Source organism: Falco peregrinus, chromosome 3 (assembly GCF_023634155.1).
Source record: "Falco peregrinus isolate bFalPer1 chromosome 3, bFalPer1.pri, whole genome shotgun sequence".
Classification (NCBI taxonomy): domain Eukaryota; kingdom Metazoa; phylum Chordata; class Aves; order Falconiformes; family Falconidae; genus Falco; species Falco peregrinus.
Window position 1 is genome coordinate 9,083,910 of NC_073723.1, and position 20,640 is coordinate 9,104,549.

The window sequence follows — 20,640 nt, forward strand, 5'->3', positions numbered from 1 at the left end:
AAGATAACTTACATTCTAAAAAAATTTGTTGTCCAAATATAAAATATTGCCAAAGACAATCTTATTATCCAGATTTTCTATATGCAAGAGCTTTTTATTAGTAGGAAGAGAGAGGCACTTTGAGAAGAGGATCATGAAAAATACATAGCCAGCACTGCTAGGATAGAAAAGTTGGTTTCTTCATACTGGCTGTGTAGTGGTAATATGGGGCACTTACATTTATTACCTGTTTCTCAGGCATTACAGTTAGGGTGACTGCAGTTAAGGTAAGAAATCGTTGTATTCTGTTTCTTGCTAAATAAATTGGAGGTGCGAACTCTTCTCATTGCTTCCGAGTGATGTAAGTCACATCATACTGTTTTCTCTGTAATAATAAGAATTCTGATGTGAATGCCTTGAGAAAGTGAATATGTAATCCATTTCTTCCGCTTAAAAATTTCAAAACTGCTTTTTTGACTGCTTAATCTACTAAAATACAATTATACTAATTTACCTGAAAAATGATAAAAACAGATCCAAGGTAAATAAATATGATTAAGAATTTCAATATATGTTTATGATTATCGTTTTAGCATTCATAGAGTAACTTATGACAACTACATCTGAACTAACATTGCCGCTATAAGTTCCAAATATTCTTCTTTAGTTGCTATCAAAATTAAAATGTATCCATTTTATATTGGTGTATCAGACCACCACCACTAGATAGGTTATTCTGTGAACTCCTCTCTTACTCACAAACTGGTATTTCCATAAATCTGAATGGAAAATTGAGTCAATTGGCTAGTTCCATATTTGCATCCAAGAAGCAGGAAAATAACAGATGAGGGCAGTCATAAAAGTTGGCATACTTTGGCTGAACTCATTTGACCATATAAGCCTGAATACTTGGTACACAGAAGCTTAGTTTTTGTAATATCCTAGAACCAAAACCAGGTAAAAAATACACCTCATTTTTTTTACCATCTAAATTTAAGCTGTCATCTTTAATAGATTAATTTGTATCAGCATAAATGAAAAGGCAAATTAGGTCCTTTAAATGCATTCTTTGTGGGTTTTTTCCCCCACTACTGCAAGCATAGAAGAGAACTTGTATTGTGCATTGCTGCTGATTTTATCTCCGTGTTGAAGAGTCTTTTCTGTACTAATTTGGCATTCTTTCTCTATATTTTATTGAAATTGCCACATACACTTGTTAAATAATTCTAGTCTGTTTGGGTTTTGCTGTTCTTTTCATTTTCTTTCCATGGTGATTGATTGCCATCTGGGGGCTAATATGAGCCCACCATGCTAATTTCACTTATTCCACCCATTAACTGCTATTGTCTCCAGGGTCAGAGACAAATGTATGAATCCACTTTATCTCTCATCTTACAGAACATTGCATATAGTGAGCCATGTATTACGAAACGGCTACATCAGTCTCTAATTACTCAGCTCTACCCTGAGTTGAATGCTGGTGCACCTTGAGAAACAGCATGCAAAAGCACATTTGTTTAAGTCCTTAGACGGTTAACATTGTGCATAACCTCCTCACAAATCACAGCCTCAGCTGCAGCACATCCATTAGTCTGGAAGAATGAAGATTCCCAAGTGGCCCTGGTGCCTTTCCCAATTCCCTTGCGACCCACCAATCCTCTCAGTGCTTTCTCTGCATGTAGGGAGTGTTCGGAGCTAATCAGGTCAATGATCATCTCACGGCTCAGGGGACATGACAGGAGCCTATCACAGCAGTTACGCGATCTTCCAGACCTGAGCACACTTGCTGAGAATCTCATGTTAAGAAACATTGCTTTGGTGCGTCTTCTCTCACTCCCTAGGAGCCTCTGAGGATTTCAGCTTATCTTTTTCTCTCTCTCTCCTTTAGACAGTGAAGAGTTCAACATCAAGGAAAAAAAGGCATAGCAGTATGCAGCTACCCGGAGGGTGCTGATTGAAACTTAGATTACCCCCAAATCACTGTTGATTTGACTGATGCTCCAGCTTTACCAGAGAAAAGATTTCAATTAAGGTAAGTGCTGCTTTATCTGGCTGACTGCATCATGCCGAATTTCTGCATTGAAAGTTCAAACTGAGTGAACTGACGGGCTGCACTGCAGCAAGGGAGCCGGGCTGCCTGTCAGGAGAGGGCTGGGGGCAGAGGCAAGTGTCCCAGCCTGGAACTCCTTTCTGGAGGGATTCAGGTTTTAAGCAGCTTCTTATGAATGGCTGCAGGTTTTTTTTCCGATTCAGTGGTTATCTGAAGCTTAGAGGAAAAAAAAGTAAAAATGTTAGAAATGTGCAGGAGTGTGAGAAGGGAGGAGGGAAGGCAAAGTGCACTTTCCCCCTTTGTGCTTAGTACGTTTACTTGAGGAAGCACAGCAGCTGGAAAGCAAAGGTAAAACTTTATTTTGAATAAGGAGTGTTGCTCCTGTGCAAGCAGGAACACATAGACACAAGGCTTCAAAGTCCCATGGCATTTAAACAAGACAGAAAGGGATTTTTGAAATGTGAATCAAGAATATGCATGCAGCTTTCCAGGTTACCATCAGAGTGAGGGCTGTGACTGGTGTGTGTTATGCTTGGAGGCTGGTGGGGTTTGGATAGTTGTTTTTGCAGGATTAGCAGTTCAGGAAGAGGATAAGGGTGAGTGGGGGTGCTAGTTCAATACGAGTGGCCAGAAAATTCAGAAAATTAATTTGGTAGTCGCTGGGGGGGGAGTAGTGTTGGATTGAAGAGGGAGAGGATGTATTTTTCATGGGGTGATAGAAAGTGTGGCATCGAAAGAAATAGACTGGTGCTTCAAGATCTTTATCTGCAAAGAAATGAGAGAGTACATGAGGGAGGCTGTCTTGAAAGATTAAATGATTAATATGAAAAAGTGAGAGATGCTTGCACAGCTTGGAATTAGTTAAATAACCTGGTGTGCCTGTGGCGTATCCATCCTAAAACGCCTAAAGTGAACTGAATTTGATAGTCTGAGTCAAGTTCACATTTAATAGCCATGCTGTCAGGGGACGTAATTAAGGAGCTAGTAAACAGCCCAAACTTTTCAATACTGTAAGGGACCAAGTTAAAGTCTATTGTATTAAACATGGCCATGTTCTTTCTGTTTCCCACAAAAATTAACATAATGTGTTTAAAAATCTGTCATTATAGGGAAAACAGTTCAATGGAAAGTTAACTTATTTCAAATCTTGCTGTCTTAAACAGATATATAACTCCTAGGTAGATTATAAAAGTGTGGCTTAATTGGACAGCTTTTTTCAGCAGATACGGTTTACTGTCATTAAGTATCTGTATTGCTGATTATCATCCAATGCTGGTAATATAATTCATAGCAATATATATTGCATTAAAAGCTCAGCTACCTAATATGGAGACGCATTTTTTTCACCAAAAATACCTACCAAGCCCCTTTCCCACTCCACTCCACCCTTCCTCAAGAAAAAAAAAAAAAAAAGGCAATTTGGGGAATTGTTGGTTACCTGCAGATTTCTTACTTATTCTGTTAGCTTTTTCAGTGAGAAATACCACATTCTATTTGTTGCAAAAACATAAGCATATGGGAAAATGATGTGAAGTTTTGCAGGAATGTATTAAGACATTAATATTATTAAGACATAATAATATTAAGACATAAAAACAGTTTTACCTATCAGTATATTTACCTTCTTAAAAATTATTTCTGAAAGTCGTGCTTGTTTATATGGTGACTCAATAGGTTCACTGTTTTCTTCTAAAATAGGTTGGTTTTGGAAGTAGTTATAGGCACTGATCCTCATTTTGGTGTAACATATGGCTTGCTACTTTTTTCACGTTGCATTTATATGACATTTACTAAGTTTTGTGTTTCTACCCAGAGATGCAATTTTTGACCAAGGCAGAAATATTTCAATGCACAAATCAGCTTCCATTATACCTGTCTTCACTTTTTTTCTTTCATGAAATGATATCTTGGCATAATTAGTATTCATTAATATACATTAGACTATTCATTAAAAAAAATCAAAAGACAATAACTTAATGCACCGCATGGAAAAAATTATAGTGTAAACAATTCCTTTGCAGTTGCAGACATTCAAGTTACATACACATGGCAAAACTTCCATTTCAGTCTTTCACAAGGACTGACTACAAACACTACACTATTTGACGTGATGGCTTTGTTCCCCTTTTGTCTCACAAAGCTGTTGCTGTAAGTAAAAAATAAATAAATCACGCTTTCATGGCAGTGTGTCTGTGGGTTTCTAAACAAGTCTTAAAATGCACTTACATCTCTATTATTATTTTACAAGATCAGATGTTCTATCTGCTTCTAAGTGAAGAGCACTTACTTTCCAGTATGCTAGCCTCAGAGATTGTATGATATGACAGTTCACAAAATACAGGGAAATGCTGGGCTTCCTCGTGTTTTGATAAAAATAGACAATAATGCTATAATTATTTTCTGATCTCTTCCATTGGTGGATTATTGGTTTCTTCATACGTGGTGACAGTCCAAAAGTGACTTCAGCAATATGGGAAATACCATTTCTCATTAAACAAATAATTTGGGGTACCTGACTCATTGAAGCTTTTCAGACTTGTTAAACACAGGAACATAGGTTACACAGGAAGGCAGTGGAAGACATGTCAGTATAGCCTAGTTCCTTTTTCTGGACCTTTTTTTTTTTTTTTTTAACTCTAAGGCCATATCAAATAGTATTACATATGTAGCTGTATGCAAAGTTCAGCTGCATTCCAGATATTTCAAGTTCTTTGAGTTCAGTGTTAATTTTTTTTGCCTCTAGCTACATCTCCTTATTACCGACAGATGAGTATGAATACTATCTGACCCAACTCCACTGAAAATTAGTGTTTGATGATAATGCTTTAATGTTTTAGGAACTTTTTAAAGGAAATTTATTAAATTGAGATTTGAAAAGGGGTAAAGCAAAGGGAGCTGTCATAGCTGACATAAAACCAACCATAGAGCAGCAAGGAACAATCCTGCTAAACCAGTGCTGGACATATATGAAAAAGAAAACCACTGTTGACGACTATATTTAATAATCCAGTTAATGTAAGGTGAAGAGAGATATGATGCCATTTCAAGAGGATAGGGTGAGAGTGAGATAGAATAAACTTCAGGTGTTTGTGAGTTTCCCCAGTTTTCTTTATCAAAGATATATTTGCTTTACCAGAAAGGGAGGCTTCTCAAGGCCTGGGTTATTAACGTGCATTGGAAAACTACCATCAGCTTTCATAGCAAGATCACTGTGTCCCACCAGACTCTTGTCATCCCTCCTGCTGTTATTATCATAGTCTGTTTCCTGGGAATCTATTCTTGCACCTCTGAGTACCACATTCTTTATATAGCTTCTCTTTCTTCCTAATGATTTGTGTTTCTTTTCATTCTGTTCCTCTTAGCATTCTCCCTCTTTCATTCCTTTCCTTTTCTTCATCTGCCACAATTTAATGCTTCATCACTTTCATATCCATTCTCTTCCTTCCTTTGATGCTGCAAGGACATCGTCTTTCTCACTTGGGACACCTGTGTAAATTTTTCTTTTTAATTGAAACAGACACCCCCCCCCATGAAAACACTCCAGTGCTCACATGAATGGGATGTATGTGCTCCCACACTCTACCGTGTCATTATCCCGTTTTTCTTTACTTTGTTTTTGATTGTACGCTCTTTGCATCAGGGGCTCTGTGTACAGTATCTCAGCGTACCGTAAGTAGCTAGCCCAGTAAGAGCCAGTTCTGTTTCCAGTTTCAGAGTCTATGTGTCTACACTGCAGAAATCGCATGCTCTTAACTGCTTCATGGAAATAAAACTCTGCAAGGTTTAACTCGGGTAACTCAGGATGTCATCGCTCTTGCAAACACAGATCTTCCAGTTAAAAAGAAACATATATTGCAGCATATGTTTTTGTATATACGTTGCAAATATGTAAGTTTTCAGCATACTTTCAAAGGCATTGTCATTTTCAAGCCAATGTGAAAAGTTGCAGCTTCTGAATGACTCCTCAGAATCATAACTGGTTGATTTAGAGGCAAAGGTAGTGTTTGCTACTGCTTTTTCCTGTCTTCTCTTTTTATTGCTTTTCTTCAGAGATGCACCATATTGAAGAATGAGTTTCAGACCTTCTCCTCCTTTGTATAAATAGAAACTTTCACTAACGTCCACTTGATTTGCAGAGATTTAACTCATTGAAGGCATTGGGTTTGGCATGTGTCACTGCATGAATATTTGTTGAGGTAATAATTTTGTAGCGAAGTTTTGAAGCTGAAGTGGTGTTCTGAAGGGTAGAAAGCTTTAATCTGCTTTTATGTTGAATCTTCAAGCCTGGTAGTTGCGGGGGCTGAGGCACTACTCTTTCATGTAGATAATTTCTTTATCAACATAAAATGCAAACTGTTCATCGCCATATTTATTACTGGACTTGGTATTTAGCAGAAGTCAAAGACATATGTTTTACAATACTAATATTGCAGTGGATCATTTAAAGAGGCTTCTTTTTCTCCCAGCCAGATGGGAGCTACGGTACTGTATCTTGTGACTTGGTCAGATTACTTTAGGAGCAGCTGTGGTTCAGTCTCTCTCAAATGTATCATTTCAGTATTGATGGGGAAAAGAGCCTTCCTGTAAACATCAGAATTGTTGATGTACACCAGACAGTTCCGGGGCTGCAGGGGCATCTTTCTGCTGCAGATGTGTCAGCTGTCAATATTTTTTAAGGCAATGACTACACTGGTTGACATATGTATAATGTAAACAATGTTTACTGTCCTGTGTCCCAGCAGAGTGTGATTTGGGGTCTGTGGGTGCTGAAATTCATCTCTGTGCTGTTATCCTGAATGGCCCGGACTGGGAGCCAAAGCTCAGAATGGAAACTTTTATGGAAACGTTCATAAGAAATGTATAGGTCTGAGATTCAAAACAAGGAAGTATCAAAGCATCTGATTTACAATAAATTGCTGTATCCCACTTAAGTTTTGAAGTTACAAATTTAGATACTAGAATTACATTGTCCTTCAACTTTCAGAGTACGGTATATTCAGAACAGTCTCCAAAGCAGATGATAAATACTCAAATACTCAGTTTTTTTGGATGAATAGGCTTTGTTTCCAAATTTAAATCAGATGTTTTATTCTTTTGATGCATGCATTTACTCATTGACCACATTAATACTATGTCCAGCACACTGAATGTACTTACAAAAGAAAGTTGTGGCTAACTTGGTTAGAAAAATGTTTGAAATACTTTCCTTTTTTTCTTTTTCCCTCCCCGCCCCACCCCCCCCACCCCCACCGCCCCCCACCCGCCCCCACCTGTGAAGGTAAATAAGGATGCAAACCCACTCTTTTTCCAGAAAGCACTTTTGACCTTTCTTGATCAACAGTGTGCTCCAGCACTGATCCCAAAATCCAGCTTTCTGACACAGGTCATTTCAAGTCTATAAGCGTTAGGTAGGTTCTTAGTTGCTGTTCTCTGAAGGCTGCCAGCAAGTGCTAAATGTAATTGTAAATGCAGACACACATTTGCTGAACACTTGTCGGTGGCCATTTATTTATTTCTCAAAGTTTTTAGTTTGTTTATGCAATTCAACGACTACCCACAGGGCTTTGAACTGGTGACCCAGGTTCTGAGTTCTCTTACCACTCCCTTATGTTCTTCAGTCCCCTTGGATCCTTAATACATGTAGAATACAGTGTTTCTATATATGGGGTTGAGATGGCACTTTAAGCAACTCTCAGAAACCTATAAAAAGATCACAAAGTTTATTAAGAATAACCTTGGCATTCTGTCCTCAGGCATACTGATTTTGTGCATGCATGTTACACTCTTTCATAGATGTTTTATATTTAGTTCAGTGTGTAATCTAAAAGGAAAAAAAAAAAAAAAAAGCTCTATCCCATGGTTCATTTTTCCTATATTAAGAAAATAATGCAAATAAACCCAATACTGTTAAGTGGAACAAATATACCAGATAGTAAAATTCAATTACAGTTTTCTAAGAATATTTGTAGCATGAAGAAAAGCTAAAATCTAGTATTTCTTAACTAAAATTTCCATTGTTTTGAACAGCCTGAGCAGACTTTTACTCAGTACTTTTGCTAGATATGTGATGGTGAAACCATTCTGCCAAATCTGAGTTCACTGAAATTTGGTTGCAACAACATTTCTGTAAAAAATCTTCAAGCTTAAGTAACATTTCAATCATTAAACTGGAAAAGCCATTTCATTTCCATTTAGTAAACTTGTATCTTTTCTTGTTAACTGTCTTTTTATTTCTCCCTAAAATATTAATAGTAACCTTGGTACTTGTTTACCATAATTTTTGAGTATTTAACTATATCTGTTGAAAATAGTAAATGGAATATAAATTAATTGCATTCCCTGTTACAAGTAACAGTTCTTATTCCTTTTCTGGGTAAATAGTACTCATTTAGTGCATAAGTAAACCTATCTAGCGTAGATCTACCTTGCTGTAATTCTAAACAAATGTTACAGAAGTCCTGATTGTCACTGTTGGAAGAAAAAAATAAAACCAAAAAAAGCCCTCTGCCTTTCGATAAAGAACCCCTTTTCTCTATTACTGTTTGAGAAGCTGTCCTGTTGGGATACAACTGTGCTTCCTACTCTCATTTGTAAATAGTTGGGTTTTTTTAATCTGATCTCCTAGACAGTGGGGTTCAGGTTTTCTATAAAACAGATATTTTGGTAATTTGGTCCTTCTGCCTCACTTGAAGGAAGACATATGTCAAATAAATAAAGATAAAATGCTATATACCTGGTATGTCAGAATAAATACAGAGGTTAAGAGCTGGTGAGGAGTAGGTATGTGCTGATAAGGAAAACATTCAAATGAGCTTGCTAATTGCAGTGCTTTTTAAAGACCATCACTTCTCCTTGCTGGTTTTGTGATTCACTGTAAAGACTTCTATCCCATTTTTTGGTCCTCACTGCATGTAAATCGATTGAAATTTCCAGGCACCATCACTTTCTTCTATATTTGTCTTTGTGTCTCCTCATGCCCTTACCCCCCCTCCTCTCTTTTGTTATTGTTTGGAATGGAAATGTCCTTCATCTGCTGCACAGAACATGTAAGCAACTAAATTCAGGTCCATCAATGGACTTCAATCCTACTCTGAATAACCCTTCAGATGTAGCACATAACAATTACCTGTCAGTCTTTCTTACCCTGAAGCCAAAATGTAACAGGCAAGGACATAATCTGAGTTCCAGCAGCCTTGAACGTGAGTAATCCTGGCCAAGGTGTAGAGGAGATCCTATGTATAGCAGAATGGAGCACAGACATCAGGGCAAGCATCTGGATGTGTTTAATAGGTAAAGTTAAAAAACCCCAACAACAAAGGAAATATCAGAAACTTCCTCCCCCTTCCCCCATGGAAGCATTTTTCTCCAAGCTTGTTATTTAAACTTGGTGGATTTGTATATTTATTTGGTTAGATTTTTATTTTTTTTTCACTCTGTCTGGAACTCCCTGGAGCATCTTCCAACAAACAATGGACATTTTTTGTAAATGTTTTCTAAAGGTCACTCTTTTTTAATCAACTCATTTTTTTTCCTGTAATAACTGTATGACATTTTTTTGCCCTATTTGTGATCAATGAGCATGAATATTTTAAATCGAAAACTCACACACTTAACTGTCTTTCTAAATGTTGCTGTTACAGTTGTGTGGAGGGGTTGGAAAGGGGATGTGAACATTCAGAATTACCATTCATTTCTTATTGCCTGGTGGCTGTACAGCCCTTTCTGTGATACATGCTTAGGGATGCTAGCTCAGGTAAAAAATAATTTTCTGTTGAATGGAATTTCTCACACCTATTTCTAAATATGTGCATGTCTTTTGCCTAGTTTAGGTAAGAACTGGGTTCATGTTGTTCAGATACTTAGTGACAGGAGATTAATTGAACTAAGAGCTGAGATTTAATGAATCTAACTTGATATAGTCTTACTGGTTAAAGAACAAGTGAAGCCGGTCACCATGCAGCCTACCTCAGTTGTTTCCATCAGTGCAGGCTCTACCAAGCAAAACACAAACTGATCTACCTAAACATTTTTGAATGCATTTTTTAGGTGCACCAGGCATTTCTCTTTCTACCAGCTGTTTTTTAGGTATTCTTTGGACAGATACCATGGTAGAGAAATAGCTTTTTATCATTTCAAAGCATAATTTAGTATATATTATTCTTTTACTCTCCGCCTCTGACTTTTTGTCTCTGTCTTCTGTAAAAATGATTAATTAAAAACCAGAACTTAATGGCTTGTCCCATTTAAAATTATAAAACATACAAGTGCTGAAGGTTATATCCTTTGTATGATTTTCCTGCCCTCCTTTTTTTCAGATTCTAAATGTGAATTGTAATGGTCTGGTACTACTGATGTCCATAGTTAAACTAGCCATTTTAGGAGCTGTTCTTCTAAATTTTCTGATAGGAAATTTTCCCCCTCCCTAGTAGAAATAAACTACAGTATTTGTATTGGAAAATGTCTCTTTCATACCTCTTTAGCAATGATGTCCCCAAATATAAATTGCAGTTCTTGCAAAGAAACAAATTTGGGTGAGACGGATCTAGATTTCATGGAATATATGGATATATTTTTTAAAAGTGCAATACATAAGGCATGAATGTGATGTTTTAAATAGCTTGTCAGGAAATAAAAAAAGAAAGTGTTTTTTAAAGCAAGTCTACCAAATATAATGTTTAGTAGCATAAATACCCCTGAAGCCAAACATTTGAAAAGGCAGAGAGCGCCATAAAGCCAAGATGGATGTTGTGAGTAGGATGCAAGGTAAAACATAATGCAAGGAAACAGAGAAATATCTCCTGTCAAAAAAGAAAGTGTTAGTAATCAAAAATATTGTTCTAGTTTTCAGATTTTTCTCAAATACATAATGATGCATTAGGCTTTTCCAACATTTTCTTTCCCTGTAATCACTTTTAAAACATTGTTAATTCATTATTTTTGTTCTGAATATAATTTGGAATACAAATGAAAATTATAATACTCGTTTTCTTGATTATGCAAAATGATATAGCTCTCAGATACTGAAGCAAAACACAGCCACAGGAAGGGAAACTAAGTATCATTTGAAGTATGACCTTGTAATTCTATATGAGAATATAAACATATGCGTGTTGGAATTTGATATTCTAAACCCGTAAAAACTTCTTAAGCTCTCTACGAAACCAAATGTTATTTGATAATCACTGACAAGAGATTTATAATCAGATAATCTTATTCAACCCTTTTTGAAACAATACACTGTGTTTTATGGAAGGCATTGGAAAGCAGCCCTACTACAGTAAAGCTATAACCTGGCTTTAATTTTATTAAAATGGATTTCATGTTTACCAACCACACAATGGAAAGATGTTGTGGAGTCTGCTCAGTATATTGCCACACAGTTGCAAAACCTACAGCAATAACTGGCAAAATCTGTTTTACAGTTAAATTTGAGAACAGTCAAACCTTGATGAGGAATCAATTTAACCTTCTCTGACTTCAACAGGAGCTGGATCAGGGTATGGCTGTGAAGTATGCTGGCTATGATTGATAGAATTAGAAGATCTCAGCATGTCGGTTTGATAAGCATTCATGAGAGCTTTGGAGTTTCACTGACTGTCTTAACAATGCCAAAGCCTCAGACCTATTACATCTTGTTTTCTACTGTACGGTTAGGTCTGGGGCTGAAGTGTCATACAGTGGCCAGGATGTTGAGTAATAGACAAGCTCCTTCTTTGAGGGGTCATTAAGCCAAAGAAGTGCCCTGTGCTGGACAGTACAGCAGCTCTGACAATTTGAGACTTAGGTGAGGATTTGATTACTTGTGTGATGCTATCAGCTCTTGAGTTTTTTGTCTTGGGCAAATTGATGTTTATCAGCAATTAAATTACTTTTGTTCTCTGCTGATACTTCTCTGCCATGTAATATTGAATATTGGTTTGTCTCCTTTTCCCCCTACGTTGCCCACAGACAGGTTTCTCTTCCCAACATTTAAAAAGTCCTCCATCTGCCCAACATACAGGTCAAGAAATTGTTTCCTTCTTTCATTTTGTCCCCATTTAGCAAATGAAGGGTAATGGGCTAGCGTAACTTCTTTCTGGGAATCCTGTTTCCTTCCACAGCTTCTTATCATCATATTCCCTTTTCTGTGCCTAAGGAAATAATGAATCACTGTCTTGACAACAATTAACTCAAACTTTTACAAGAGATTGTTTTGTGATCACAAATTGCTCTTATGTCAGATATTAACAGGGGATTATCATATCCATAAAAAGCAGCATTTGTAGTTTGGATTAAGGAATTGGTGGGGAAAGAGGCTGTATTTCTTCTGGAATATAGAAGCGGTATATTTATTTTCACTAACAATGCTAGCCAGTAATTATAGCCTTTTCTCATTCTCCTGCCTCAGGGGAACTGAACTCTGCTATCTGAGGGGAGGCTGAGCTGCTGCTGGCTGCTGCCATTTAACACTTAATATACTCTTTTGAACAACTCCTCCTTCCCTGGTCCTGTTTCTTTGCTTTCCCTGATAAGTATGTTCCTGAAATGCCCTTTAAAGCAAGTTTAGGTATCTGTGCAAACAATATGCTTTAAACACCTGGAGAAGACTAGAAAACATGAATCTTTAGTTCAAGAGAGGATACCTGCAACAAATTCTCCCTCCTCCCCATAATTGGATGCAATTTATTCCAACTGCAGATAGTATGTATTTAACTTTTTCCTTGGCTTTTTTTGTAACACACAATTGAGATTATAGCTGTCATGTGAAAAAAATATTTTTACCTTTAAAAGTGATCTGTAACTCAAAAATACCAAGCTTCCTGCACTGTGCCAAAAACTGTGTAGATTAGCTAGAATGCCAAAGAAAAAAAGATTTATCTTTTACTTTCTATAAACAGAATGTACATTTTCTAAATCTTACTTCTTATTAATATTCCTATACAGCTATTATCTTTTTTTCTTTATTGTTCTCAGTCTTTGTAATGCCAAAGAATGAAAATTTAACTAGTGGTGATTTTTAGTGGCAGATAAGAGAGTTCCTATTGTGTGTATATGATAGTAAATGCATCTGAAGAAATGCTGTCATTTCTGTCAGCATACACGTACATGAACACCTTAATTTTGCATATTACTGTCAGATAAATCTTGAGCATTGCTTAAAATTAGTTTAATACCCAGAGCGTGAGATGTTTACACATTCATCCATCCTTAGATGCTTTGGATGATGAAAGCGTTACACCCCTCATGCTTTGAATGGACATTTCCTAATCACATCCATTTTTCAATTGTTTATTTCCTACTATTTCTTCTTTTATTTACGTGTTCTCTAGAACCAGACTATCTGCTATTGTTTGCAAGTCCTACAGTTGCCATTTCCACAGGACAGACTCACCATTTAAAAGAGACTCTTCCTTTCCCCTCAGCTATAATCTCTTGCTTAACAGTTACACCTCAACACCCATCATTTTAAAACAGTCATCAAGTCAAAGAGTACAACAGGATGCATCAGATCAGCTCATCTTAAAGATCTTTTATATTACACTAAATCCATGTATACTCACATGCTGGTTTTAAAAAAAAATCTTTCTTCATTCTTGTGTATGTTTTTTCTTCCTGTGTAATGGTTGTAAAGGGATCCATGTAATGGTAAAATGTAGTGAAAGGAAATATTAGTCCAATTATATACAGTAACTCTTTAAAATCAGAGTGAAAGCAGCCCTCTAAAATGACATTAATATTATCTGCAAAATATTATTTTATTCCACTGTTTAGAAGGCTGATGCATTTAGAAGACCTGATGAAATGAGAGCTATGCAGGATAGACCGAAAAGAACACAGTAGTACTATATAAGGATTAATTGTGAAAGTAATCATGTTAGTTTTCTAATTATTCAAATCTTAATTACAACTGTGTTGGCCCAATTAGTTCAAAACACAACACTAATGTTAGGGTTGGGTGGATACTCGGCATCTGTGCATAAGTAAGAGGCATCTGTTGCCAAGCGGTGGAGTGATGGAAAGTGTCAACTCACCAGCTGTGAAGTCAACAAAGCTCTTAAAAAACAAATTTGAGCCAACACAATGATTTAGCACACTTGGGCAAGTGTAAAGCTTATTGCACATGTATACTTTAGCTATCTGTTGTCACCTAGTGGGACTGAAATCTATAGCAACCATGCACATTTAAGTCTTTGCTTTTTTAACAGTGCCCTGTCTGACAGGGATCTGCAGTGGGCTGCTTTTTGGCTGTTGGTTTGTTTGTTTCTTAAGCAAACTACAGAACAAAATATCCCTAGGATGTTCAGAACATGCAATGTCTTAAGGTGGTTAAAGCATTTTGTAAGTATTATATACAGACAAAAGGATAAAAAAATAATGAAACATCGAGGAATGTCTTGTTTTAAAAGTTTTAGCTTTCTTTCCTCACACCAGTTCCCCCATTCTCTACGTTTCTGCAGGAAGAGATAGCTGTATTAAATAACAGTTGTACCTTGTCCATTGTTTATTGCTATCCATTCCAGAAAGACAGGTTTTTTTATGATTCTGACTATTGATACTGACCTTAGTAATTTCTAGTATTGGCTACAGAGGTTGAGGATATTTATAGTGTTGCTAACTTTACCATGGTCTGTTTAATATTTATGCATTATTAACATTTAATGGTAACGTGTAAACTTCACTGAAAGATAATCAATTGGCAGCAAGAACATAAGAAGGTGAACATTAAAACCTAAGACAAAATTATATTGAAAACTAGTGCATTCACTTTTGACCTAGTTCTGAATTTTATGGCTCTTTTGCGAGTGACTTCATTTGCATTACTTTCAAGTTTTTATTTATTTACATTTCACAAAGTACAGATGGAGGAGTGTTTAGATTCATTGTAGTCTGATAATGTTGTTAATTTACATGAAATGCATAGAGTTTGGTACAGTACTGCAGTGTAATAGAAAATGAGCTCAAGTTTCAACATTGCCTTCATAAGACTTTTCAATTACATTAAAATAAAATTAAGCAGCGCTATGGGGCATTTCAAGCATTCTGGATCTGAATTTCCTTATTTGTAAATCAAAAGAAGAAAAAGGCTTTCATTTCCTTGCTGTTTGAGCAAATAGCCCTTTTTAGCTATGGTTTGCACTTTTAATAGAGAGCCTTTTGCTTTAAAAAACATGTGTCTATGCCTGCATGGTAATACTTGATCTATCCTATTAAAGCAGCACCATGACTGGACCAAAGAAGCTAAGCAACTTAACCCACCTCTGTAAAAATATCTATAAATAAACACGACTACTTCTGAGCAGGTGTAACGAAGTGTAAACTTTATTGGTTGTAAACTGAGGACTTTGGTGACTTGAAAAGCACCTTTTTTATAGTCATAATTTATCTGGGTCTTTCAACATCTGCACATTTCATAGTCACGAGGCAAATTCAGCATTTGTCCACATTATATTGCAGTTTGTGTACAAATGTGTGTGCAGTGAGGTAATGGTACAGACAGTAGTAGTACGTTAGGTTTAGCTGAGATTACCTGACCAGTTCTACTTAAGATTACGAGTCTTCAGCAGAAGCTCCTGCAAGATCTAAAGCTGCCACCTCCACCACTGAGTCACCCGTGTCATGAGACTGACTGTAGTGTTTCTGTAAATGGGGAAGAGAAGGAGCAGAGTGAGACACACAGCAATTAGTTCCATGTGCTTTAGTGGTTTGGATTTCAGCTTCCTGTTGCAGCTCTGGCTGTATTTCACCTGCAAAATGGTCTGCCCCTTTAAATCATACTGCCAATGTGAATACCATGTGTATACTTTAACTAAAACAACTTACCAATTCAAGTGGGCTGTCTCAGCTGTAAGACATGAACACAGAAGTGATAAAGCATGGCACTGCTTCAGTAAAATGGAATAAGAAATCATTTTGACAGAGCTTAGATCTCAGTCTGGGTTGTTGAATGGGTTTAGTTGTGGGATTTATTTATCCTCCCCAAACCCCCACCCCCCCATTTCCTTTCAAGGTCGATGTTCCTTATTTTGTGTAGAGTACATCTTACATGACAGTACAGGAAGAAATGTGAGCTCGCTGAGTTAATGCTTTTGGGGTCAAAATGGACTCTTGAATGCAGGGAAACAGCACCTGAGAAATGGTCCCCAAAACAGTGACCCCATAAATGCAAACAGTGACTGAATGTCAGATGATCAGACTGCAAATTTGTACTAGGGGCTTGTTATAAATTATTTTGAAAGTAAAAATTTCAGTCTGTCAGTAAAGGGAAATACTTCCCCTCTCTTTTGCTTAACTCCTTTGACTGCATGGAATGAAAGGAGAGAGGAATCTGTTGCTGTGATGATAGAATAAAGATTCTAAGTTATGCCTGAGAACTGATTTTCATTTATTGGGTCTACAGACACCTTTTAAATAGCAGAAGTATTCAGGCAGTAAGAACTAGAAATAATAGATTTATTTTTGTTGATTTCCCAGTCTGTGCTTTGCTAATGCAAGAAACACTATAAAAGTGGGTAGCAGTGATATTTATTTTTTTTAACATGACATGACATTTTCCTATGATAAGATCAAATTTTTAAAATCCCTAATCCATAATCATGCAGGTGACAGGCTATAGAGTGTCTGTAAGACTAGTTCATCTTTTTTTAAGGTCTCTCAGGGTGTGAAAGAAGCAAAGCTCTGCTCCTCTGATCACGAAGGGAGTTAATGTTTCCTGTGCTGCAGTTCCATGCTACATGCTAGAACAATCGTAGTGCCTCAACTGCATGTAAACCAGGCTAGAATAAGTCTTTATCTAACCACCAGCCCTGTACAATTTTCTGTGTTATGAACATGTACATAAATAACACTACCATATTTGTGGGTAAAAATTGTACCAAGTTAGGTATTGTCTCAAAATCAAACACCTTATGTTCAATGTGTATCAACTGTTTTACATTTTTCTTTGCAATAAATGACTGATGTTCACCTAAAACTGTGGTAAAATAGACAGTCTTTAATCTGCCTCATGTAAGTAAGATAGAATGTCTTTAAATTGTTTGTTCCAAACCCAGAGGATTGCAGTCTCATTGTTTTGCTCTGTTGTGTTTAAATTGTCATTTCTTTCAAGAATTTCACTGTGAAGACCACCTAGGTAACATTAGCAGTTGCAGTTTGAGAGTGCTTCTTGAAACCGCACGCAGCGTGTAAACTCTTCTCTCAAGTAGATACAGTATATCATGTATCAAACATACAAACTAAATCAAGTGACTTCAGTGAGGTTATTCCAGAATATTGTTAGTTTCCGTAAGGCCAGAAACTGGAAGCATCTGTCTGATAGGATTACATTGGCATTTTCTGCTGTTTCAGGTTGAACTGGTATTTTCATGTAAATGGAAGAAATTATAAAAGGTCATATGCCTAGGTATCTAGACATCTTGTAGTTTATATTTCATCACTGAAAGCTATTCACACTGAGATCAATGACACATTTACTGGGACAATTCCTTAAATAAGTTTTATCAACTATACTGGATTTAGAGCAACTATTTAATCTTACATTATGTTGAAAAAATAAAGAGAATACCATATCTTGATCCACTAAAACATTTGTCATATTGATTCCAGTGATACTGGATCAAGATCTGATACTCTGTATTTCAAAAGTGAAAGAAAACAAAACAAGTCTTATGAACACAGGAGGAGCTAGCTGTCTTTGTAGACAAGATCTCTTGTCAGCATCTCACTCAATATTATGATCATCAATGTCACAATCACTCCTTTGAAGCAAAAGCAATTATAAGAAAACAGATTTAGATTTTCAAAAATGTGAAGGTATCAGGAGGCAGTGTGCACTCTCTGTGACAATTGTCGTCTTGTATTGCTCTGTAGTTGAATTTTCCCACTAATAAACTTGCGTCATCAGCATACCAACACGTAAAGCATAGAGTGTTAAATACAGCATGAAGCTTTTAATGTAAAATATTATTTTCCAGTGAAAAACCAAACTATGCTAACCGTGGCAGAGCAATATGCTGCTATGTTAATCAGTGTAGACTCTTACGTCAATTAACTTCAAATTCTACAATGTGTGATCACTAAGAAGGAACATTTCATATTGTCCTACACTAAAGTTCAGTAGCCATGTAATTCTTATGTAACCTGTATTAATATACAGAAGTTGAACAGAAGACTTAGACTATGTAGAGGTCAGGCAGTGTTTTACCCAGTGGGCTGCGATGAAGACAATACAGACCTGTCACCCTGTATGCCGTATCTCAGCAAAGATTCTCTTTGGAGTTTTGCTTTGCTGAGTTGAATTTTTCCCGAGTCTCCTTCAGGACAGGAGCAGGTCAGACATGTGGTAGCATCAATTCAGTTTCTCAGTGGAAGAAAATTACAGTGCTTATTCTTTCTGAGACGTATTATATTCCAGAAGACATGAGGAAATAGGCACTATTCTTGGCTATGCAAAAATCAAAAGTAACAGTTCTGAAGATAGTATGAAGGACACTGATGGTTCTTTCTACACTCCTATAACTTGCTATACATAAAGTCAAGACTCTCCCTTCTACCTGCACTACTATATCTGCACTAACAATAATAACTTGATTTGATTTCATTATGTGAACCTATTATTGCAAGAGACCCTCATTACCTTCTTTCAAGGAGTCTTATAAATACAAGATACTGGGCATAAATCTGTTTATTCCACAGGTCTTATAAACATTAATTCCTCTAACTGAATTTAAAGAAATAATTTACTGCTAGTGCAAATCAAATGGTGTATGTAGTGCTTGTGGTAATAGCTGGCCATAACTTCCTCTGTGTTATAATTAATACAAGTCCCCATTCGTACTATCTTCTAGCCTCTCCTCCTACTTGCTTAGAGTTACTTTTAACTTCAGAGTAAATTACAGAAAATTCTTATTGCTAGTTCTGACTTGTCCATGCTTGTAAGGATTCTCTTTGAATTGTAAGATGAACATAAGTACTGTAGTACCAGCTGGATTTTCTTCTGTGTATTTAGGACTAATTCAAGTCCCAGTGATGGAATCGGTTTTCTTATTGACTTCCCTGGAGCCCTTAGGCAGTCCATATAACTCTGGTTTTCTAACCACTGTGCAGCAGGTAGGGAGAACTGCTATATAGCATGTCTCAGCTATTAACCACTTCAACAACACGGAGTGGGAGTAGATGCAAATGTATCATTGAAGAGGGAAGAGATAGTAATTACAGATTGTGGTTCCCCCTTTCATCATGAAAACGAACAAGTTCTGTATCAATAAAACAGGCAAATACTCTAGCATTATTCCTCCACTAATTCTATAAGAAGTTCTATAAATGAAATTAGCAGTCATCATAAAAGATAAATTGAAGCAATCAAGGCACAAATGCATGCTGCTTTATGCTACCCACCTTTAAGTGTTTGGGGTTTTTTTCCTGAATTTTATACCTGCTAAACTTGAAATCCCACAATGTTCTCTTGTTTTGATGTAACAGAAACTTTCTCATCCTAATAATTCCCATCAGTACTGATGTTCTTTCTTCTTGATGAGACTGAGAAGCAGAGAAAGAGATAAGGTTCTTGATGAAATGACTGTGTACGTCACTTCCATGCACACTGCTCAAACTCTGTCTTGCAGATAGCCAGAAAATAATTTCCAGTTATATATATATATAAAATATATATAATAAATTCCCAAGAGCAGAATGCTGTAAGAAATATGTACTTGGAAAGAAAAAAAAAAATAAACGGGAAGAGTAGGTTAACATGTTGGTTGTCATTTTTAGCAGTAAGCAAATGTGAATTTCCTTAGTGTATTGTAACTTTAAAAATTCAAGTCTAAGTCACCACCATGGATCACCTATCCTTAAGGAATATAAAATTAAAGACTGTATGAGGCAACTAGTCCAGTAGCTGCTTGTTTCAGACAATAAAGATGAAGCGTAAGTGATCTTTGTATACATTAAAGAGGTGTATTTGAAGTGCAGTATGACATTTTGGGGGGAAGCTTGCATATCTCAGTCTGATAACAGAATTCATCAATTATGTTGCACTTACGTCTGCAAAGCTATGACAAAAATGAAAAAATAATGAAAGCTGAAGCTTGTCCTATGAAATTGGTGATGATTCAGTTCAATTTAGAAAGGTAAAAAAAAAATAAGTTCTGTGAATCACAGAGTCAAGAATGGTTGGGGGAAGTGACCTCTGTAGATAATCTAGTCCAACCCACCTCTGCTAAGGCAGGTTTGCCTGGAGTGAGCAGGTTGCACAGAATCACATCCAGGCGAGATTTGAATGTCTTCAGAGAAGGAGATTCTGCAACTGGGCAGCCTCTTCCAGTGCTCTGGCACCCTCAAGGTAAAGAAGTTCTTTCTGATATTCAGATGGAACTTCCTGTGTTGCAGCTTGTGCCCCTGGCCCCTTGCCCTGTCGCTGGGCACCGCTGAAAAGAGCCTGGCCCCATCCTCTTGACATCTGCCATTAAGATATTTGAATGCATCGATAAGATCCCCTCTCAATCTTCTCTTCTCCAGCCTAAACAGGCCCAGCTGTCTCAGCCTTTCCTCATAAGGGAGATGCTCCAGTCTCCTAAACATTTTCAGACCCTCTCCAGTAGTTCCTTGAACACAGTATTCCAGATGCAGTTTCA

The 20,640-nt window shown here is 36.7% G+C and overlaps 1 protein-coding gene across 4 annotated transcripts in view; it reads left to right on the forward strand.

The window, feature by feature from the left end:
- The first annotated feature begins 1,574 nt into the window (after positions 1-1,574).
- The window catches only part of CDH12 (cadherin 12), a 220,798-nt gene continuing 201,732 nt past the window's right edge, over positions 1,575-20,640 (forward strand). For 3 of the 4 annotated variants that reach the window (XM_005243727.4, XM_027795760.2, XM_055800778.1), the window contains exons 1-2: positions 1,575-1,797; positions 1,868-2,011. The gene's annotated coding sequence lies outside the window, so the exon portion shown is untranslated. Of the gene's footprint in view, positions 2,012-20,640 lie in introns of all 4 variants that reach the window. The other variant, XM_055800777.1, reaches the window with a different exon arrangement.